Source organism: Hemiscyllium ocellatum (assembly GCF_020745735.1).
Source record: "Hemiscyllium ocellatum isolate sHemOce1 chromosome 27 unlocalized genomic scaffold, sHemOce1.pat.X.cur. SUPER_27_unloc_10, whole genome shotgun sequence".
Taxonomy (NCBI): domain Eukaryota; kingdom Metazoa; phylum Chordata; class Chondrichthyes; order Orectolobiformes; family Hemiscylliidae; genus Hemiscyllium; species Hemiscyllium ocellatum.
Window position 1 is genome coordinate 816,011 of NW_026867477.1, and position 19,727 is coordinate 835,737.

General features: G+C 46.0%; 1 protein-coding gene across 1 annotated transcript in view; it reads right to left on the minus strand.

The window, feature by feature from the left end:
• Positions 1 to 18,472, minus strand: part of LOC132807201 (zinc finger protein 229-like) — a 427,695-nt gene extending 409,223 nt beyond the window's left edge. The window contains exon 1 of the mRNA XM_060821503.1: positions 18,116 to 18,472. The gene's annotated coding sequence lies outside the window, so the exon portion shown is untranslated. The remainder of the gene's footprint in view (positions 1 to 18,115) is intronic.
• Between the last annotated feature and the right edge of the window lie 1,255 nt (positions 18,473 to 19,727).

The following is a 19,727-nucleotide window of genomic DNA, read 5'->3' on the forward strand; positions in this document are numbered from 1 at the left end:
CTGTCCATCATCTGTGAGTACAGCATTCTCTTTTCTCACCCCCTTTTCCATTAACGTTTCATTCTGGGGTTCAATTGTTGACTTGTAGCAACTGAAAGGAATGCGAGTGAATCCAGCGAGGGCACAGACTCTGGAAAAATTAGTCTAGGTCTTTCTCTCAATTGGCAAAATAGACAGGCAGGAGGCTGGAAGAACGCAGCAAGCCAGGCAGTATCAGGAGGTGGAGAAGTCGAGGTATCTGTGTAATCTTTGTTCAGGATTGGGGGTGGGTATATGGAGAGCTGTGGATCAAGGGTGTGCTGGGGGCAGGGTGATGAAGTGAGGATAGGTGGAGACAGGTAGAAGGTACAATAGGTGCAGGAGTTGGCTCTTCTGCCCTTCGAGCCAGCACCACCATTCACAATGATCATGGCTGATCATCCTCAAATCAGTATCCTGTTCCTGCCTTATCCCCATAATCTGGATGGTGAATGGGAGGAAGGAATCTCGTTGGCAGGGAAGAGTGGAAGGGGCTGGGAAGTGAGTTGGGGGATGGGATGGGAGATTATTTGAAAATGGAGAATTCAGTGTTGAGTCCTCCAGGCTGCTGACTGCTCAGACAAGATGAGGTTTTGTTCCTCCAATTTGTCAGAAGGGGAGTGGGAAGGGGCATTAAAATGGGTGGAGACTTGGAAGTCCGCAAAGCCTCTGCGGACCCGGCTGTGATGCTTGGCAAGCCATTCCAAGTTTACGCTCGGTCTTCCTGACGTAGAGAAGACCATAACTGGCAAAGCACAGTGGGTCGAGCAGTAGGACAGTCGTAGTTTGGGGCACAAGCTCTTCATCAGGAATGATGCGTGGATGTTCAGAGGGGCATCAGTGTCCTTCTGTGCCAGTTGTCAGACAGGTGCAGCAGGCAATGAGCAAGGCAAGTGGTGTATTAGCAAGAGGAATTAAGTTCAGAAGTGGTGATGTCTTCCAGCAGTTAGGGGGTCATAGCCTTGAATATATTCTGAGTTCACATGATTTTAATGTGGATGCTTGTGGGGGAAGGCAAGAAAATGGTTTTAAGACCAGTATCCAGTTTTAAGACAGTTCCAGAGTCAGACAGCACAGAAACAGATTCTTCAGTCCAACTAGTCAATGCTGACTATGTTCTCAAACTAAACCAGTCCCACCTGCCAGTGTTTTGGCCCGTATCCCTCCAAACCTTTCCTATTCATGAACTTATCCAAATGTCTTTTTAACGTCGTTACTGTACATGCATCCACCACTGCCTCTGGACATTTAGTCCTCACGTGAACCACTCTGTATAAAAGAATTGTGCACTCCACGTCTTTTTAAAATCTCTTTCTCCTGTCACTGTCAAAATTTGCTCCCTAATCTGAAACCCCAACCCTAGAAGGACACCTGTCGTTCACCTCATCTCTCCCCTCATGATTTTATAAACCTTGATAAGGTCACATCTCCACCTCCAATGCTCCAGTGAAAAAGTCCCAGCCCATCCACCTAGATGAAGGTAGATCCATATCCAGTCATGATTGGTTCAATGCTGGTCCCAATTCTCTCTCGGTGTCCAGGACAGCAAGAGACCACAAGACATAGGAGCAGAAATTAGGCCACCACGTCTGCTCATTCTATTCAATCATGGCTGATAAGTTTCTCATTTACATTCTTGCGCGATAAGCAAAGTGAAAACGGAGCGAGTGTGGGATGGAGATTTTCAGCTTCCAGGGAATGAGAGAAAGAGTTCACTATAAATTAGAATTTATGGGATCAGCTGATGAGCCAAGGAGAGTCATTTGAGTTTAATTTAGAGAAATCAGAGGTTTGCATTTTGGTCAAGCAATCCAGGCAGGACTGACACAGTTAAGGGGAGTGTTGCAGAATAAAGAGACCTTGGAATGCTGGAGTCTCAGGTGGACAGAGTAGTGAAGGCAGCGTTAGGTTTGCTTTCCTTCATTGCTCATGGCATTGACTATAGGAGTTGTGAGAGCACGTTATTCACCCTTCCCACTCGAATGTGTGCTATCTAACTGCTTAACTGTTTTTAGTGAGTCTAGTCCACACCTCCCGCTGCTGCCATAACGTGGTTTGTTTGGAAGCCCGAGCTTTCAGAGTGATCAGATTTACTTTAGATTTTATTACTTAGTGAGGAAACAGGCCCTTCAGCCCAAACCAACCCTTGGAAGAGCAACCCACCCAGACCCATTCCCCTACATTTACCCCTTCACCTCACAATACGGGCAATTTAGCATGGCCAATTCACCTAACCTGCGCATCTTTGGACTGTAGGAGGAAACCCACGGGGAGAATGTGCAAACTCTGAGGTGGGAATTGAACCCAGATCTCTGGCGCTGTAAGGCAGCAGTGCTAACCAACAGCGCTGCTGCTGCTTCAGGTGGTTGTGGAGAATACGATGATTAGACGATTTACAGCCAAAGGAATCCAGTGTCATGGAGATGTGATACATTCAACAATTTAGATTAAATCGTTCATCTTTTAGAATGGGGTTCTGTTCTTTGGTATGTTAATCCCAGAACCTGTTTCAAGTAATTTTCTCAAGAATGGAATTTTAAATGCAGAGCTTTTCTCTCAAAAATGTCAGGCTGACTCGACGTTGGGACCCAGACAGAATTCACACCTATTGAAGAGTAGGCTGGGACCTTTTTTCACTGGAGCACAAGAGATTGAAAGGTGAAGGTGTCGGGTGCCTCATTAGCGAGTTTGTAGATGACATTTAGATTGATGGAATATCAGAGTTAAGGGGACTGTCAGACGATACAGCAGAATATATAGATTGGAGAGTTGTGAAGAGAAATGGCAGATGGAGTTCAATCCAGACAAATGGGAGGTGATGCATTTTGGAAGATGCAATTCAAGAGCAAGCTATACAGTAAATGGAAAGGTCCTGGGGGAAATTGATGTAGGAGATCTGGGTGTTCATGTCTATTGTTCTCTGAAGGTGGGCGGCACTGTGGCACAGTGGTTAGCACTGTTGCCTCACAGCGCCTGAGACCTGAGTTCAATTCCCGACTCGGGCGACAGACTGTGTGGAGTTTGCACGTTCTCCCAGTGTCTGCGTGGGTTTCCTCCGGGTGCTCCGGTTTCCTCCCACAGTCCAAAGATGTGCAGGTCAGGTGAATTGGCCATGCTAAATTGCCCGTAGTGTTAGGTAAGGGGTAAATGTAGGGGTATGGGTGGGTTGCGCTTCGACGGGTCGGTGTGCACTTGTTGGGCCGAAGGGCCTGTTTCCACACTGTAAGTAATCTAATCTAATCTAATCTAATCTAATAAGGTGGCAATACATGTCAGAGTGGTCAAGGCAGCATACAACATGGGTTCCATCATCGGACAGATTGAGTAAAAGAGCTGGCAGGTCATGTTAAAGATATAAAAGATTTTGGTTTGGCCACATTTGGAATACTGCGTACAATTCCAGTCCCCAGATTTCCAAAAGGATGTGGATACTTTGGAGAGAGTGCAGAGGAGGTTCGCCAGGATGTTACCTGTTATCGAGAGTGCTAGCTATGAGGAGAGGTTGAGTAGATTAGGATTATTTTCATTGGAAATAAGGAGGTGTGGGGGGGGGAATCCTGACAGGCCTAAAAACCGTGAGAGGTGTAGACAAGAAGAATTATTTTCCCAGAGAGGGAGACTTAATTACTCAGGCTCACAAGTTCAAAGTGAGAGGGGAAAGGTTTGAGGGAGATATACATAGAAAGTTCTTTACGCAGAGGGTGGTCGGTGCCTTGAATGCATCGCCAGCGGAGGCGGTAGGGGTGGGATCGAGAGCATCATTTAAGATGTATGTAGACAGATACATGAATGGGCAAGGAGCAAAGGGATACAGATCCTTAGAAAATAGGTGACAAGTTTAGATCGAGTATCTCGATCAGCAGAGTCTTGGAGGGCTGAAGGGCCTGTTCCTGTGCTGTAAGGTTCTTTGTTCTCTTTATAGAGGTTGACAAAACCATGAGGGGCAAAGATAAGGTGAACGGCATGTGTCGTTTCAAGATTTGGGAGCAAATTAAGGTGAGAGGAGAAAGGTTTAAAAAACATATGACGAGCACTTTTTTTTAAAAAGTGGTTTGTGTGTGGAATGAACGTCCAGAGGAAATGTTGGATGCAAGTTGAGTAACAATGTTTAAAAGACATTTGGATAAGTACATGAATAGGAAAGGTTCGGAGGAATATGGGCCAAACACTGGCAGGTGGGACGAGTTTAGTTTGTGAATATAGTCAGCATGGACTCGTTGGGCTGAAGGTAAAAACAATGACTGCAGATGCTGGAAACCAGATTTTGGATTAGTGGTGCTGGAAGAGCACAGCAGTTCAGGCAGCATCCGAGGAGTCCAATTTAGTTGGGCTGAAGGGTCTGTTTCTGTGCTGTATGACTAATTGTTCTGTACTAGTCTTAAAATCACTTTACTTGCCTTCCCCCATCAACATCCACTTCATTGTTGTTCTAAAATCAGATGAACTCAGCCTTGAGTACATTCAATGACCCCCTAACTGCAGGAAGACATCCCTACTTCTGAAATCAATTCCTCTTGCTAATATACCTCTTGCCTTGCTGATTACTTGCTGCACCCGTCTGACAACTGGCAGTGACTGGTGTGGATGGATGCTGAGGCCACTTTTTACATCCACACATCATTCCTGAGGAAGGGCTCGTGCCTGAAACGTCGATTCTCCTGCTCCTCGGATGCTGTCTGACCTCTTGTACTTTTCCAGTGCCACACTTTTCGACACATCTCCAGCATCTGCAGTCCTCACTTTCTTCACATCCCAATATATCACCATTTAAACAACGTACCTCCTTTTGGCAGTTTTTTTTTCATTAGAAGCTATCACTTCACACTGTGGGACTGCATTTGCCATGTGTTTGCCAATTGAGACACAGACCTGGACCAACGTTTCCCGATTCTGTCCCCTCCCCGGATTCACTCGCTTTCTTTTCAGTTGTTCAATTTAACCCCAGAATGAAAAAAATGAAATGGAAGAGAGTGCCGTACTCACAGATGGTGGATAGAGGAAGGAAGTTGCAGTCTGAAGTGAAGCTCGATCTTCATTTGGAGAGGAGCAGCAGCTTCAGAACCTGATGGTCCATCTTCCGCATTCAGACAATTGGGGAGCTCTGATTGGCAGGAGGACCAGGCTCCTTGTCTGGCTTCTCATTGGTCTATTTGAAGAAGGATTTGCATACAGCGAAGAGCATGCGCAGCTTTTGCTGAACCAGCACAGAGCAATAGAAATGTACAGCATGGAAACAGACCCTTCAGGCCAACCCGTCCATGCTGACCAGATATCCCAACCCAATCTAGTTCCGCCCCTCAACACCTGGCCCACATCCCTCCATACCCTTCCTATTCATATACCCATCCAAATGCCTCCTTAAATGTTGCATTTGCACCAGCCTCCACCACTTCCCCTGGCAGCTCATTCCATACACTTACCACCCTCTGTGTGAAAAAATTGCCCCATAGGTCTCTTTTATATCTTTCCCCCCTCACTCTAAACCTATGCCCTCTAGTTCTGGACTCCCCGCCCCAAGTGAAAAATCTGTGTCTATTTATCTTGTCCATGCCCCTCAATATTGTAAACCTCTATAAGATCACCCCTCGGCCTCTGACACTCCAGAGAAAACAGCCCCAGCCTGTTCAGCCTCTCCCTCTACTGCAAATCCTCCAACTCTGGCAACATCTTTGTAAATCTTTTCTGAACCCTTTCAAGTTTCCTAAGTTTCCAATAGAAAGGAGAGCAGAATTGCACGCAATATTCCAACGGTGGCCTAACCAATGTCCTGTACCGCCACCACATGACCTCCCAATGCCTATACTGAATATTCTGACCAGTAAAAGAAAGCATACCAAACACCACCTTCACTATCTTATCTACCTATGACTCCACTTTCGAGGAGGTATGAACCTGTACTCCAAGGTCTCTTTGTTCAGCAACGCTCCCAAGGATGTTACCATGAAGTGTATAAGTCCTACTAAGATTTGCTTTCCCAAAATGCAGCACCTCGCATTTATCTGAATTAAACTCCGTTTGCCACTTCTCAGCCCATTGGCCTATCTGGTCACGGTCCTGTTATAATCTGAGGTAACCCCCTTCGCTGTCCACTACACCTCCAATTTTGGTGTCATCTGCAAACTTACTAACTGTACCTCTTATGCTCGCATCCAAATCATTTATGTAAATGACAAAGTAGAGGACCCAACACCGATCCTTGTGGCACTCCAGTGGTCACAGGCCTCCAGTCTGAAAAATAACCCTCCACACCACCCTGTCTTCTACTTTTCAGTCAGTTCTGTATCCAAATGGCTAGTTCTCTCTGTATTCTTTGAGATCTAACCTTGCTTATCAGTCTCCCATGGGGAACCTTGTCGAACGCCTTATTGAAGTCTATATAGATCACATTATTGCTCTACCTTCCTCAATCCTCTTCGTTACTTCCATAAAAAACTCAATCAAGTTTGAGAGACATGATCTCCCAGCACAAAGCCATGTTGGCTATCCCTAATCAGTCCTTGCTTTTTCAAATACATGTACATTCTGTCCCTCAGGATTCTCTCCAACAATGTGCCCACCACTGATGTCAGGCACACTGGCCTATAGTTCCCTGACTTGTCCGTACCACCCTTCTTAAACAGTGGCACCACGTTAGCCAATCTCCAATCTTCTGGCACCTTACCTGACATGCACAGTATGGTCCATGGAGATGCTGTTTCTGATGGATTTAAAGTGTCCAAATGACACAATTTCTCTCCCCCCACCACCCACTTGACATAACCATGCAGGCTCCTCGCTATTTGATGTTCATGTTACTTAGAACCCTCATGATTATATCAATGAGGTCACCCCTCAACCTCCTGTGCTCCAGTGAAGACAGCCTCAGCTTCTCCTTATAACTCAAACCCTCCAGTCCTGACAACATCCTGGTAAACCTTTACTGAACCCTCTCTAGTAGAATTCTTCCTATTACAGGGCCACCAGAAGCGCTCTCAGTACTCTACAAGTGACTTCACCAACATCCTGTACAACTTCAACATGATGTCCCAACTCCTTTATTCAATGGTGTGAACAATTAAGGTAAGTGTGCTGAATGCCTTCTAAAGCACCCTTCCAACCAGTGATGCAACTTTCAATGAAGTATGTACCTGAACCCCCCTCCCCCACCATATCCCTCTGTACAAGCCCTGCCCTTCCTTATTTTAGGAAAATGCAATCCCTCACTTTTATCTATACCTCTCTCATACTCACGTTCTCTCTCAGACATACACACAGTCTCTCAGGCCTCTCTTCCATCACACTCACTTTACAAAGCATGTGCACACATACCCCCATAGGATGCATTTGCAGAATTATATTTGCAGATATATTCAATGTCGCACAAAAAGCACACAACATGCAGGTATTCAATCCATGTAATGTCTTATAAATTCCTAGCTTGGAAATAGAACGAGTCCGATTTAAGATTGGGATACTGACACACCTTTCATGCATTGTCTGAGCTGAGCTGTCATCTGTTTTTAAAAAAACCTTAAGTTACCTTGAGCATGACTTAATAGTAGTACTGCGATGTACACATTAATGAACTAAAACCTGCAACCCATTCTAAAAGATGAAAGACTTATCATCAATCTACATTTGTCAATATATCATATCAGTTGCATGACACTGTGACCTTTTGCTCTTAACTCTGCATCTTATGATCCTGCTCCACAGCTACCCGATGAAGGAGCAGCACTCCAAAATCTAGTGCTCCCAAATAAAACTGTTGGACTATAACCCGGTGTTGTGATTTTTAAACCATGTCCCACCTAGTCCAACAGCAACACCTCCACCTTCTTTCTAATGAACACAGCCCATACCTCCCGGTGCTGCCAGTAAACTGCCGATGAAACGATGCAGTGCCTGCACTCCTGAAAAGTTTATAATTTCTAATGAAACCAGCTACTCATTCACTGCTCCATCTGATACACGACTTTGGAAACTTAGTGCAGGAGGCTGCAAGAAATGAGCAGCTTTAAAACAAAAACCGCTTGGAGCTTTCAATGAGAGCCTAAGCCCAGCAGTACGTTCTGGTTACCTTTTTGTGGCCCAACATTGTTACAGCTTCAGATGCCCCCAGCAAAAGGGCAGAGAAAGAGTAGCTGTTTTTTAGACAGCTCAACAACAGAGGGAGGAGCAAGGGGCAGGGCACGACGCCTACGTTGCCTTGCACAGTTTACAAAAATCCCTTCCCCTTCAGAGGCTCCCCACAGCGTGGAAGCAGGCCACTCGACCCAAAGACTACACACCGATCCTCCAAAGGGTAACCCACCATGCAATTCCCCTACCCCTATTGCTCAACATTTACCCCTGACTAATGCACCTAACCTGCACATCCTTGGGCACTATGGGTATTTCAGTACTGACAATCCACCTGAACCTGGACAACTCGTATATGCCAACCAGATATCCCAACCCAATCTAGTTCCACCTGCATGGGGCCCATATCCCCCCATTTGCCTTTTAATTGTTGCAATTGTACCAGCCTCCACCACTTCCTCTGGCAGCTCATTCCATATACGTACCACCCTCTAAATGAAAAGGTTGCCCCTTAGGTCTCTTTCATATCTTTCCCCTCTCACCCTAAACCTATGACCTCTAGTTCTGGACTCTCCCATCCCAGGGAAAAGACTTTGTCTATCTATTCTATCCATGCCCCTCATGATTTTATAAACTTCTATAAGGTCACCACTAGGCCTAAGACGCTCCAGGGAAAACAGTCCCAGCCTGTTGTCTCTCCCTATAGCTCAAATCCTCCAGTCTTGGCAACATCCTTGTAAATCTTTTCTAAACCCTTAAGTTTCATATCTTTCTCATAGGAAGGAAACCAGAATTACACGCAATATTCCAACTGTACAGCAGTAACATGACTTCCCAACTCCTGTACTCAATATTCTGACGAATAAAGGAAAGCATACAAAACACCATCTTCACTATCCTATCTACCTGCGACTCCACTTTCAAGGAGCTATGATCTTGCAATCCAAGGTCTCTTTGTTCAGCAACACTCCCTAAGACCTTACCATTAAATGTATAAGTCCTGCTAAGATTTGCTTTCCCAAAACGCAGCACCTCACATTTATCTAAGTTAAACTCCATTTGCCACTTCTCAGCCCATTTGATCAAGATCCCATTGTAATCTGAGGTAACCTCCTTTGCTGTCCACTACATCTCCAATTTTGGTGACATCAGCAAACTTACTAACTATACCACTTATGCTCACACCCAAAAAGTAGGGGGCCCATTATCTATTTTCCAAATGGAATTTACAATATATTACACGTATTGACTGCTGCAGATTGTGCAGTCTTTCAGCAAAAGTAGAATGTTTAGGGTGCAGGTTTGCTCGCTGAGCTGTAGGTTTGATATCGAGACATTTCATTACCTGGCCAGGTAACATCATCAGTGGCGACTTCCAAGTGAAGCGAAGCTGTTGTCACCTGCTTTCTATTTATGTTTGTCCTGAATGGGGTTCCAGGGGTTTGCAAGGACTGCCACAAACAGTACGTAGGACAAACAGGAAGAAAGTTAGCCACCAGGATACACGAACACCAGCTAGCCACAAAAAGACACGACCCTCTATCCCTTGTAGCCCTACATACAGATGAAAAAAACCACCACTTCGACTGGGACAACATCTACCCTGGGACAGGCTAAGCAAAGACATGCCAGAGAATTCCTAGAGGCCTGGCACTCCAACCACAACACCATAAACAAACACATAGATCTAGATACCATCTATCAACCCCTCAGAAAGTGAACAGGAAATGACATCACCACAAACCCCAGGAACCCCATCCAGGACAAACATATAAATCAAAAGCAGGAGACAACAGCTTCGCTTCACTTGGAGGTCGCCACTGATGATGTTCCCGAGCCAGGTAATGAAACATCTGGATATCAAACCTACAGCTCAGCGAGCAAACCTACACCCTAATCCTCAACCTGAGCTGCAAACCTTGCGAAGTAGAATGCATTTGCAAACATCATGCTGCAAACACAAACTCACCCCCATGGATGATCTATCTCGTGTGTGAATGAGATAGAGAAATAGTCTATTTCCGTGCTGTATATCTCTATTTGATAACCGATGCTTTATTTCTGTTGGTGTAAATGTTGTTGTAATTCATTGCTGGATCCTAATAGGTGTAAGGGTGACAGAATTCCCCAAGTAGGGCACTGTAAGATTCCTGGGACACCCCTATTTCTGGTTGACTTCCTCATGAACAAACATTAAGCATGTGCACCTATTTATGATTTTGTTTCATTTTTCTTGTTTGATTCCCTGCTATGACTACACCTTGTATTAGGATAGTTGACAGGCTGGGAGATTGTGGCTTGGGTCTTGATTGATTTTTATCGTTCCAGAAGTTATAAAAGGCGGGGTCAAAGCTTTAGCAGAAATCCAGCAGAGCTGAGAACAGACCGACATCTTAGTCTGTGGGAACAGGGAGATCAACAGAGGATAGAGAAATCAGGTCCTGAAACCAGACCACCCTGTGATCAGTGCTTAGATTAGAGGCATCCTTCTACATCAGTCAATGCCAGTTGTCAGACAGGTGCAGCAAGGCAAGTGGTATATTAGCAGGCTGAACTGAGATTAGAAGTGGGGATGTCTTCCTGCAGTTAGGGAGTCATTGAATTTATTCAAGGCTGAGTTCATCTGATTTTTGAACAATAAAGTGTGGATTTTTATGTTGTGTGCATGAGGGTTTTTTTGTGGTTTATGTGTTGGATGCAGGTACAGTAACCACATTTAAAGTGGAAGGCAAGAAAATGGTTTTAAGACCACGACAGAACAGTTACGGTCAGACAGCAGAGAAACGGACCCTTCATTCCATGCTGACTATGTTCTCAAACTAAACTAGTGCCACTTGCCAGTGTTTGGCCCATATACCTCCACACCTTCCCTATCCATGTACTTATCCACATGTCTTTTAAATGTTGCATCTGAACATGTATCCACCACTTCCTCTTTACATTCACTCAATACATGAAACACTCTGTTATAAACAAACTTTTCCCGATTCTGTCCATTCCATGGGTTCATTCTCTTTCCTTTCAGTTGCTGCAAGTCATAAATCGAAGCCCACAATGAAATAAATGGAAAAGGAGTTGTGAAGAGAGTACCCTACTCACAGATGGTTGACAGAGTAAGGAGGTTGCAGTCTGGAGCAAACCCAAAACGTCGATTTTCCTGCTCCTCGGACGCTGCCTGACCTGCAGTACTTTGCCAGCACCACTCTAATCTTGACCCTGATCTCCAGCATCTGCAGTTCTCACTTTCTCCTGTAAGAAATCAGCAGTTTTAAACCAAAAACCTGTTGCAGTTTAAAGCTCTCATTGAGAGTCTGAGCTCAGTGTGAAGTTCAGGTAATCTTTATTGTGACCCAACTTTGTTACAGCTTCAGAATCTCCCAGCAGAAAGGCGTAGAAAAAGTAGCAACTTTTTAAAAACAGCTCAAGGTCAAAGTGCAACCCCTCACTTTCTTTATTATTGGTCACCACTGAGTTGTCCCTTTGTAATTAGATCCTTGATATCGCCTTAACCTGGAGGAAGTATTGCCTCACTCAGTATTTTCAACCTGTATCCAAGTAAGTTGGATGAGCAGCGTAGAGTCAACCAGACTATTGTGGGTCTGGAGTCACGTGTAGGCCAGACTGGGTAAAGGATGCAGCTGGGACGACTGCTCTGATAACTGCTCAAGTCTTCCCTAAAAAAAGAACTGAGTGAATCAGATGGGGGTTTTCTTCCACCCCCACCCCACCGACAATAGTTTCACCGTTAGATTCTGAACTCCAAATTTCTGACCAAATTCCAATTCCGCCATCTGTCGTGGTGGGAATCGAACTCGGGAGCCACTGGAACTGGGTTGATAGTCCAGTTGGTAAAGGCACTCGGCCGTCTTTCTTTCAATCCTCCTGCAATGCCACGTGATCCCGCTGGTAGGTCAGCAAGGAGGCGGCCTGGGTAAAGGCCTTCCCGCACTCGGGGCAGCTTAAGGGCCTCTCCCCCATGTGGATCCACTGGTGGGTCTGGAGGTTGGAGGAATCGCTGAAGCCCTTCCCGCAATCAGGGCAGTGGAACGGCATCACCACAGTGTGACTGCGCCAATGAGTCTCCAGGGCAGACGGGAAACAAGCCTTTCCCACAATCGCCACACTTCCATGGTTTCTCCACGGGGCGGGATTCCTCGGGTTTCTCCATGGCCAAAGCTTCAGCTGCACACAAACGCATGTGGAGCTCTCCACCGTGAATTCCTCTTTCCAAACCATATAGCTGTTACACGCTCCTCACTCAGTGCACTGTAACGGTAGGGTCTCTCATCCAGTCCCACTGATGCTGAAAACGTACCCAAACAGGAACCAAAAAGCTTTGCTCCTTCTCACAGAATCATAGTTGCAAACTGTTGCAGTCCCGATGGATTGAATGACTGTTAGACATGGACGTCAAAGTAAGGACTGCAGACGCTGGAGAGTCAGACAGAGTCAGAAAGTGCGGCACTGGAAAAGCACAGCAGGTCAGGCAGCATCCGAGGAGCAGGAGTGTCAACGTTTTGGGCATAAGGCCTTCATCTGTTGATTTTGAACCTTCCATCTTCAGACCCTGAAATGTAAAAAGAGATTACAAAAGTCATCACTGTCAGTGCAGAGTAGAAATTCTGAACAAGCAATTCCACTTTCTGCGAAATATACTTTTCTTTTGTTATTCCACAAAATTGAAAGTACCATCCCACTCTCTCTCCCCCTCTGTTCTCACTCTGATCTAACTAATTCCCCTGAAGGTGCTGATTCAGGATCTTCCGGGGGCAGGAAAGCAAAAACGTCAAGACTGACATCTCTCTGAATTTTGGATAACTCCACCTGAAAGTTAATATCTTTCACAACATTGGGATACTGCTGAGAGGTGAGGAGGTCTGATTTTGGGAAGCCCAAAAAAAAATGAGTTTGTGCCAATCCCTTCCCTTCAGAGAATCCCCAGAGTGTGAAAGCAGGCCACTCAGCCCCACAAATCCACACCGACCCTCTGAAGGGTAACAGACCCACACCTATTCCCCTACCCTGATTGCTCTACATTTACCCCCTGATTAATGCACCTAACCTGCACATCTCTGGGCACGGTCAATTCATCCTAACCTGGACAAAAGTTAAAAATCACAACACCAGGTGAGTGTTCAACAGGTTTATTCGGAAGCACTCGTTTTCAGAGCGCTGATCTTTCATCAGGCAGTTGTGGAGAATAAGATCATAAGACACAACTTATAGAAAAACATTATAGTGTCCTGCCACCAAGATAATATATTGAACAAGCCTGGATTGTCAAGTCTTTCATCTTTTAGACTGGGTTGCAGCTATCATTCACATGTAAATCCCAGACCTTCCTGCAAGGCACCTTATCAAGATAACTCGAGGTTTTATCGCAAAATGTGACATCTCAGTTCACACAACGCATTAAAGGTGTGAGGTCAGAGTCTGTCTGTGTCTCAGTCTTGAGTCAGACTGGTTCTATTTCCAAAGTGGAATTTACAAAATATTACATGGATTGACTACTTACAGATTGTGTATTTTTTGAGCAAAATAGAATGTATCTGCAAACATCAATCTGCAAATACAAATTCACCCTCACGGATTTGTTATGTGCGTCTGTGCATGAGAGAGAGAAAAAGTCAACGTCCGTGCTGTATAGCTCGATGCCAATTTGATAACAGATGCTTTAGTCCTGTTGACGTAAATATTGTTGTAAATCAGAGCTGCATACTGACAGTTCGATGTAAGATAGAAAGAATTCCTCAAGTAGGACACCGTACCAATCCTTGGGAGAGCCCTATTCCTGGGGGTGGGGTCAAAGCTTCAACAGAAGTCCAGCAGAGCTGAGAACAGACCGACATCCACATGCCTTTTAAATGTTGTAATTGTGCCAGTCTCCACCACTTCCTTTGGCAGTTCGTGCCATACGTGCACCACCCTCTGTGTGAAAAGGTTGCCCCTCAGACCCCAGTTAAATCATTCTGCTCTCACCTCAAACATATGCCTTCTAGTTTTCTTGGACTCCCCTACTCTGGGGAAAAGACCTTAGGTTTCCCCACCCCCCCATCCATGCCCATTACAAAGGTCTATAAGTTTACCCCTCAACCTCTGATGCTCCATGGAAAATATCCCTGGCCTATTCAGCCTCTCCCTATAGCTCAAATATTTTCTGACCCCTTTCAAAGTTTCATAACATCTTTCCTACAGCAGGGAGACCAGAACTGAACACAGTATTCCAAAATTGGCTTAACCAACATCCTGGACAGCCACAACATGACCTCCCAACTCATCTACTTGATGCTCTGACCAATAAAGGCCATCCTCCCAAATGCCTCATTCACTATCCTGTCTACCTGAGACTCCACTTTCAAAGAACTATGGAACCTGCACTCCAAGGTCTCTTTGTTCTGCAACACTCCCCTTAACTGTGTCAGTCCTGCCTGGATTGCTTGACCAAAATGCAACAACTCTCATTTCTCAAAATTTAATTCCATCTACCACACTTTGGCCCACCCGATCAATTCTAATTTATAGCAAACTCACTTTTCTCTCTCATTCTCTAGAAGCTGAAAATCTCCATCCCACACACTCTCCCTCCAGTCTCAGTTTACTGAACCTAATCCCTGCTCTACCTCATCCTGAAGGGTCTGGTTCATGCTGATTAATAGGCCCACACTCAGGAGGGGGGCTCTAAATGAAACATACATAATCCTGAACAGCCCAGACAGAGTGGACGTTGTGAAGAGGTTTCCATTGGTAGGACAGACTCAGACCAGAGGCACAGCCTTAGAGTAAAGGGAAGTCCTTTTAGAAAGCCAGAGAGCGGTGAATCTGTGGAATCTATTTCCATAGAAGGCTGTGGAGGCCAGGTCACTGGGGATATTTAAAACTGAGACAGATAGGTTCTTGAGTATCAAGGGGATCGAGGGTTACGGGGAGAATGGGGTTGAGAAACCTAGCAGCCACGATTGAATGGGGTGATTAGACCTGATGGACTGAATGGCCTAATTTCTGCTCCTCTGACTTAGGGCCTCTTGCTGTCCTGGACACAGAGCAAGAGAGTTGGGAGCAAGACTAGACCATTCGGTCTTTCGAGTCAGCACCAGCATTGAACAATTCATAACTGGATATGAATATACCTACAGCTGGGTGAATAGGCAGGGACTTTTTTCACTGGAACACATGAGGTTGAGAGGTGACCTTAAAAGAGGTTCATAAAATCATGAGGAGGGTAGATGAGGTGAACCGCAGGTGTCCTTTCCCTAGGATGGGGGTTTCAAGATTAGGGAGCAAATGAGGAAGGTGAGTGAAGAAAGATTTTCAAAAGACTGGAGTAGTGCCTCTTTTTTGAGAGTAGTTTGTGTGTGGAATCAATGTCCAGACACGGTGGTGGATGTAGGTACAGTAACAAGGTTTAAAAGACATTTGGATAAGTACGTGAATAGGAAAGGTTCAGAGGGATATGGGCCAAATACACACAGGTGGGACTAGTTTAGTTTGTGAACCCAGTCAGCACGGTTTAGTTGGACTGAAGGGTCTGTTTCTGTGTTGTCTGACTCTGGAACTGTTCTAAACTGGGCTTAAAATCATTTTCTTGTCTTCCTCCATAAACATCCACTTCTTTCTTGTTCAAAAATCAGATTCACTCAACCTTGAATTTATTCAAATGACCCCCTAACTGCAGCATGACATCCCCATCTCTGAACTCAATTCTTCTTGCTAACACACCACTTGCCTTGCTCATTGCCTGCTGCACCTGTCTGACAACTGGCACAGAAGGACGCTGATGCCCCTCTGAACATTCACACATCATTCCTGATGAAGGGCTTGTGCCCGAAACTTCGACTGTCCTACTGCTCGGATGCACCTTGAATGAATCTACCATCCCTACCTCTGCTGGCAATGCGTTCCAGGCACCTATCACCCTCTGAGTAACGTACTTTCTGTGTGCATCTCCAACATGATGTCCCAACTCCTGTACTCAGCATGCGAACAATGAAGGCAAGTGTGCTGAACACCTTCTTCACTCCCGTCTACCAGTGATGTAACTTCCAAGAACAATGAACCTGAACACCTCCATGTCTCTGTTCTACAACATGACCCAGGGCCCTACCATTACCTGTTCAAGTCTTGCCCTCCTTTATTTTAGCAAAATGCAACCCCTCACTGATATCCATACCTCTCTCATACACACATGCTCTCTCTCAGACACACACACACACCACCCCATCAAAACTCTCACCCTCTCGCAGACTCATACTCCATCACAATCATACTTTATCAAGCAGGCACACATGCAAATACACACTCACATCGCACAGTCTTATACACAAACTCAAAAAACTTCCCTGAAGGGAGTCTCCCTGAACGTCAATTTTCCTGCTCCTCAGATGCTGCCTGACTTGCTGCAGCACCACACGCTCGATCCTAAACTTATTACCCTCTAGTTCTGGACTACCCCATCCAAAGGAAAATACCACGTCTATTTAGCCTATCCATGCCCCTCATGATGATATAAAAGTGTATAAGGTCACTCCTCAGACTCTGGCAAGCTACGGAAAACAGTCCCAGCCTGTCCTTATGTCTCTCCTCACCCAGGTAACCAAGACACATACCTGAGGTCGCAAAGTCTGCTCCCTCCCTGGGTTCACTCCAGTTGCTACAAGTGAGCCTGCTCCATTATTCATTAAGATCACGGCTGATCTATCCATCGTTTCATCTTCTCCTCCCTGCACTGTCACAAGGAACCCCTTAATTCCCCAACCAGGCCAAATCCCACCCAACTGTGTCTTGAATATACTTAATGAAGCTGCCTCTATTGCTTCCTTGGCCAAAGGATTCCCGAGATTTTGATGAAGGGCTTTTGCCCAAAACGTCAATTTTCCTGCTCTCAGGATGCTGCCTGACCTGCTGTGCTTTTCCAGCACCACTTAATCTAGACTACTCCATAGATTCACGACCCTCTGGGAAAAGCAGTTCCTCCTCATCTCTGTCTGAAAGCTACTCCCTCTTACCTTGAGGCCTAGTCTCACCCACCAGAAATTACTGGACAGGTTAGGGCTTCATCCCCACAGTGCAATGACATTGGGAAGATGCTTCCATTGCTGGGAGAGACTAGGACCAGAGGACATAGCTTTAAGAATAAAGGGAAGAAATTTAGGAACAGAGATAAGCGATGCCTCCTTTTCTGCCAACAGCGAGGAGCATGGACAATGTGTTGGTGACACCAGTGAGCAGGTGCGCTGTTGTTCACACCGAGGAGCAGGCACAATGTGCTCTGTGGTGATGCTGGTGTTATTGACAGATGTTAAATGTTCAAATGCCAAGAGGAGAAATAAAGGGTAGAGCCACAGTTCTTTTTCCCCATGTGGCTCAACATTTTCTAGCTTTTGTCTGGCTGCTCAACTTTTTTTTTGATGTCTTTTCCCCAGAGTAGGGGTGAGGTTCACAACTAGAGGGCATAGGTTTAGGGTGAGAGCAGAAAGATATTAAAGGTACCTAAGGGGCAACCTTTCCATGCAGAGGATGGTGAACGTATGGAATGAGCTGCAAGAGGAAGTAGTGGAGGCTGTATAATTACAGTGTTTAAAAGGCATCTGGATGGGTATATGAATAGGAAGGGTTGAGAGGGATATGAACCAAGTGCTGACAAATGAGACTAGATTAATTTAGGATATCTGGTTGGCATGGACAGGTTAGACCAAATGGGTGTGTTCATGTGCTGTACATCTTTATGACTCTAAATAATAAAAAAGTATATTTTTCCAAATCCCAAACTATCTCCATGTTAACAAGGCTTAGTGCACCACATACTTTACTAACCATTCTCAACAGGTCCTGCCCCTTCAATGACTAAGAACATATACATGCTGGTGCATAGTATCCTTCACTAGTATTTACACACTACCCTCAGCAATTGTACAAAAAACAGTGAGGGGTAAACAGCACAAGCGCCAGTAAAAGCAGATGGAAAGTGAGTGTAAAATGTGACTATGACAGGACAGGCCCCACATTCCTTCCCCTCCGTCCCCCCCACAACCTGCCTCACCTTTCACCTCCCGGGCCCAGTACCTTCCAGGTGGCCCCATAGTTGACACAGGGGCCGCCCCACGACCAGTAGAACTCCACCACCCAGGCGGCCGACCAGTTCCCAAACAGGCCCTTAACCCCATCCGCCTCCAGAATGGTCACCGGCTCCTGCCTGCTGTACAGCCGGCCGGTGTGGCCGTGACACAGCAGCTGCACCAGGAAGGCGGCGGTGACCAGTGACGGGGGTCTGCCCCGGGCCGCACGGCGCCATTTTCCTAACGGCCGCCACTTCCCCGCTCGAGCGACTTCTCCTCCCAACCGCCTTCACCCCCGCGTGACGTCTGCACGGGGGGATGGGCGGGGCCGGGGGAGCCTCACCGTCACCAAGCAACAGCCACCTCGCGCTACAACTGCTCATTCACAAAAACAAACTCTCCTGTCTCGCTCTGCAGCTGCAGGGGGGACACTGCCACGTTTCGAGGAGCCCTGTCTACATTGGGAAAGCTCACGGCTCCATTTAAACAGGTATTCCGACATCTAACGGAACGATGTTAACTTTCAACTGCGTTCAGGGAACATGTATTTTGCTCTGAGTAAGTCTATTGAGTTTAACTGCAGCATGGCTGTAGTTTTAAACTTGTTTGCTTTCCTGAACAGCTAGGTTTAAATGTTTTATTCGTTAGAAGAACCAAAATTAGTGATAGTTCACATATCCACCCTGAAATGGGGTGGGTAACTGGATTGAGTGGGTAGGCGCCATACTAAGTTTAACTTTGGGGACAGCCTTTGAGCTGCATATGAACAAACTGCTTACATGTTGCACTTATCGACTGCTAAATATCGGCTCTTGTTATCTTAACACTTCGCCTTCTGATTGGACATTGCAAAGGTTCACCTCCCGCCCACACCCCGCCAGCACCCTTCCCAAGGGTCAGACCCTCCCTCTCTCCAGGCACACAGTCTGAATAATTGACGAAGCAAAATTCACTGTCAAATCCCATCAACATGGAAGATCCCAGCCCACCCTACCTCCCACTCTGTACCCAACCCATCCAAAAACCACAAAACATCATCTCATCTTTAAAAAACAAAAGAAAAACTGGACCGCATCAAAACGTTCAACAACGGTCAACGCTATGACTGTTACACAACACTTTACGGAGCTACATTTCAACTCGAGTTCGTTTGCACTCCCTCATGAAAGTTCACATTAAAAGCTCATTGTACCAAATCAACGGCATGCCACAGCTCTCTGGAATTTAGCGGAATTCTTCCTGGTATCCCTCATGTTTTCTGGTTTTTTTGAGAAAGGAGACCCTCCCGTGAGCTTCGCCTTCAGATCTCCTTGGCTACGCCCAAAGTTTCGGCTGATCAGTTCAAGCACAGGGTCTCAGCCTTTTCTTGCTAAGCTCAGCTGCCTTAAACGTTAGCAACGCCTCTGGTTCCCGTTGGGATTTACGCTCCCGAGCGCAGACCTGGCCCGCAGCCTCTAGTACCACAGTTCCTGCTGACTGCAAACTGCCCTTCTGTTAGCGAAAATACAAACACGACGGGGACAGTGTTCATTTCGCTATTCTCAATGTCAACTCTGACCCCACGAAAGGTTCTCTTTTCAGGGGCGGGCATGTCAA